Raw genomic sequence first — 5066 nt, 5'->3', positions numbered from 1 at the left:
CAATTAAAATATCACTTGCTTCAACAGTGAAGGAAAACATCGTGAGGAAACCTGCATGCCTAAGAGTTCTCCATAATGTTCTCAAAGGCGTGTGAGATCCACCAATCCGCGCTGGGTCAGCGTGGTGGACTACGGCCTAAACCCTTTTCTGTGGGAGGGGAGCGGACCCTGTAGTGGGCCGGTAATGGATTGATACGATGATGATGATATGAAGTCTATGACGAGAGATTGCCAGAAATAAGAAGATCCGTAGAAGAACCAGAGTTATCTATATATCTTAACGAATCGCGAACTTAAAATGGCAGTTAGATATGCATATAGCTCGGCGAAGCGATGGTGGTTGGGTCGAAAAGTTCTGGAAAGCGAAATGTTGCTGGACCCACGAGGTGGAGAGACGACATAAAAGAAGTCGCAGAGAGTTGCTGGGTACACAAACTTGTAGTAAGTGGAAATCCCCACAGAAAACCTATAACCAGCTTTCCAATATTGAAAAGCTGTATCATCGCACTCTTTTAACATTGCCGTCATGCGTATTGTAAATTTCACTTCCGAAGATGCTATGCGGGCCGAAACGTGCGTAGAGAGCGTATTGTGCAAAATCTGTGTGGTGCGTATAAAAAAACCACACAGGTTTGTACTGCTTTTTCGAATTCCATCAAATTAGGCTAAGGTAATAAGATAGTCGTTTATTTTAATATGGTCAAGTATCAAAACTGTTTTGGTTGACTAAAATCACAGTGACTGCCAGTGCTTGAGTTAGAAAAGTGAACTTTCCGTAGGAACATTTAAAATTTAATGGACTCGTGATACGAACGATTTAGAAACTGCATCACAGACCGTTAAGTGCTGTTTAGTCTCTATTATTATACGCTTTAGGCTTATTATCGAGTGGTGGGTTAATGACCTTCGCACGTTATATCGACTCAACACCGACTCGACCGAAACTAAGACAATGGAGCTTTTGTAACATCCATACTAATAAAAATGCTGAAGAATTTGTATTTTAATTTGTTTGCTATTACGTGCCGATAATTATCAGTTGAATTGGAATATTCTTTAATTTATTTCATATCTAATTTTTTGAAAAAGCTTATACGCTATATAACATTAAAAATGTCAAAGTCAAAGTCAAATATTTCTTTATTCAAATCGGCACATAGATGGTAATTTCGATGACATTTCATGTAAAATATGACATTGAAGTGCAGTTACTTTCTGTTACATAACATAAAGCTCAAATTTCAATGTTTTAATTTGGACCGAGTCGGTTTTGAGCCAAAATATTCTGCAAAGGTCATATTTGTATAACCTCGCCCATCTAAGAATAGATTTATAAAAGACAACCGATGTCGTCCTTTCTCTTTCGCATAATACGTGTGCGAATATTGTGCGACTGAGATAGCTTGACATTTGCCGCTTTTATAAATCTATTCTTTAATGGCGGGGAGTATACCTAGTTGAGGCTTGGGTGGGGTTTTTCTGTGTATATGCAAAAAGCTCAAAGTGAAATTGAATAATATTGTTAAACTGAGTCATTAATTAAAATAAGAACAATTATTCTAATGAATGTAAGACATGTAAGAGGGGTTCCGTAATAACCATTAAAGCATCTACATATCTGACAACTTTGAAAGGTCCGGCTGACTTTGTTGTAACCAGTTGGTTGGGACCACATGTTGGCACATCTGTAGATATTTACACAAATATTATGTTCTATATTCAATTATCGCTTACAATTATTATTATATTAACTTTGAAATTATAATGTATGACTATTATATAATAATATTAATAATTTACCTATATAATATTATTGAAACTTAGACAATTCTAACGGTTATAAGATTTTCATATATCGCTCCTTTATATCGCAAGTTATCTAAACCAAATATAAAAGAATATGTAAAATTTCAGTAGTTGTATTTAATAAAGTCGTAGTAACATTTGCGCAGAATTTATATTAACTTAAGACATACAACTTGATTACTTTATAGACGTTTTCCAGACAACCTATCCTAGAACTTTGCTTTCCTTTAGAGGTCCAAAGTCTGCTATTACAATAGAATACATATTGCATGATGAAAGTAACAGAGAATCGCCAAAATATTGAATTTATCTAATGGTATATGATTAATGGATTATATAAAAAGGTTTTTTTATTGGTATTTATCTTCAATTCATAAATGTAAAATCTAGCGATCCGCCGCGATATATAAACATAATTTTGTACCGCTTGAACTTAAATATCTGCGTATATCTTTTTGTGATTTCAATCAAAAAAACAATAATCTTTAGCTAGGACCTTCTAAATCTCTTATTTGCCTACGTCACGAGTACGGCCATGATAAACGGAGAGCGTTTTCGCGGATTTAAAAAAAAAATATATAGTTTGCAATTTATATTGAAATTAAAACTTGTAGTTTCTGCAAAAATTAGATATTTTTTTTGATATATTAGTTACTTTCGAACATCTTAGGAAAGTTTTTTTTTTAAATTCGTCTTCAAGCCTATTGTGAATTAATCGATCAATCACCTGATCTTCTATGCCATTGAAATCTTAACCTTCTTATATCAATTTCTAAATTAATACATGTAAAGTTATGCTAAATAGTTGTAATGTTCTTTATAAATATATTTCAAATAAATAATATAAATACTCCACTGGTATTTGGCGAATATTTAACTTACATTTCCTACGCAGTACTAGCGTGGAAATATATGCTAGATGGTATACTAATACTGGGCTATGTAAATTTATACTTTCTTGATATAAAAAAATGTTACGTAATTTTTTACGCGTTTTCATCGCAGGTATCACCATTTAGCAATCGTACAATGGGTAGCTGAATCGTATACATTATATCTAAAACCGCTATTTATGTATTGCTTGAATTGGTAATTTGAATAATATATAGGCAATTATATTGATACTGCCAAACGTAGTTGCAATAATATGCTTTTGCTTTATTCTGGTTTGATTATGAACTGAAAGAAATATGATTGGAGTAAATTTTATTACTGAAGAATATTCAAAAATCCACAGAAATGTTCGGAATTTTCTGTTTTTCATTTATTTCATCGTTATGAATTAAATAATTTCACTATCCAAAATCGTAAGAGTGAGCTTTGATTATTGATAGGTATCTATATTTCCCTTCGCGCGACAGGAAACCGGTTTTCACCATTTACGCGCGTTTGGGCCAGGTCCCCCTCTACGAGGCTTCTCGGGTTTTCATAAATTTTTTATAGCTCTGTTCCACTATCTGTCACTTTCAAATACGTATCACTAGGAACAGGAAAGATAGGGAAACAATATAAAAGAATCACAGGTACAGCTTCTTGGCGATTCATATTTTAAAATGTAAATATAATCTTTGGTTTGTGATTTTTATGTCGTATTTTCAAAAGTGTTCAATATCGATAGATTTAAAAAAAAAGAACGTGTATAATATCGTCTCTTGCCTACCAACTTAAATACTTTTTATGAGTTCTAACTGAACTTCTCCCGTTATTGTTGTACATTCACTGCTCAACTGTATGGTTGCTAAACTGTAACAATAGTTATAAGTTTTGGTAGATTTAAACAAAAATGCTCTTAAAATAAAATAAAGGCATCGCATAGCGTCTAATTTTTATCAAACTATAATATACATACGTAGAGAATGTTAGTACGCAAGTGAAACAACATGTTATTGTATTTGTTATAACTGATTAACTGCCAGACTTTTGAAAGACAAAGCATGTATAAAAAAGAATTTTAGTATAAGTAGTTTTCCGTAAAAAGAACGCTGACTAGAGTACATGATCTTTACAACTACTTGCGAATGAATGTATCGTGCCGATGGTTTTGTTATAAAATTAAACCAAGCTACGCTACAGCTCAGTTGTTATCATAGGAAATTAGAAATAAAAGTACATACAAACAATCTTATATAGAAATTAAACGTTTTGTAAATATCAACTCCTTCCTTTTAAACATTTTTAAGATTTGCAAACCCTAACATACGGATTTGTATGTACGTTTCATATGTTTAATGATTATAATGCTTGAAAATATTGTGTTACTAACAATATCACTCATTCGCATGTAATATTTAAGGTGTTCACCGTGCTGGTCGACCATAGTGTTCTTTTTACGTGACCTCAAGTTTTTATTTACTTTTACGTTTAAGTTGCAAGATCAAGGATGAGCCGAGTATCTTATAATGTAGGTGTATGTTCGTATGCGCGGACTTTTTCGAAACCAAACGACTGATTTTTATGATTCTTTCACTGGTATGATCATTCTTATGCGGAGGTTTTAGTATATAACATAACATACTAAAGTCGTTTTTTAATCCTATTATAATTTTATAAGTAAATTTGTGAATGCAATGCATGCAGTCGACATATGTATGAATGATTATGTTATATTATCGTTAAGTCATAATAATTTAAGGCTCATAATACATCGCAATTCTATATCCAATAGTTCCTTTGTATGTGTCATTTCTAATCGATTAAAGAAAGAATGCATAATAATTTAAATATTTTTGCCAATTTGGTTGTATACAAATCTCTGAACTGTATTAAATTCATCATTAGCTTAATTATAATCCCGATGCTGGGCACAGGTCTGCACCCTTGTCAGATAGAGAGAGAGAGAGAGAGAGAGACAGTGCGTACAATTAAACGCTGGTCGCTCTCGCGTATTTGAGGACGCTATCAACCCGCTCTTTGATCAGTTTCTTTCAAGTGTACATGGGCTCAAAGAAACTTAAATAATACGTCCCATCGTTCCCGTTCGAACTCTATCGGTCAATCAACCCAGTCAACGCTCGCACAATAAAACAATTAAATGGATTTCGTCCCTTAAGTACGTTCATATATATTAAAGGGTCGAAGCGAATTTTCTTTCAAACGAAACAGCTGCTAAAATTGTAATAAAATAAAATACAAATTTGCTCTCTTAGCATACTTGTGTTTAACCATCAAAATACTACTAGGAGTGTCATATACCAGAACTCTTCCTATATTATTAACTTGTATAAAGTGATATATTAAATTGGCAGGTGTAAAAATAGCAC

The sequence above is a fragment of the Pararge aegeria genome, chromosome 6, assembly GCF_905163445.1.
Source record: "Pararge aegeria chromosome 6, ilParAegt1.1, whole genome shotgun sequence".
NCBI lineage: Eukaryota > Metazoa > Arthropoda > Insecta > Lepidoptera > Nymphalidae > Pararge > Pararge aegeria.
Note: the sequence above shows the minus strand (reverse complement) of the source record.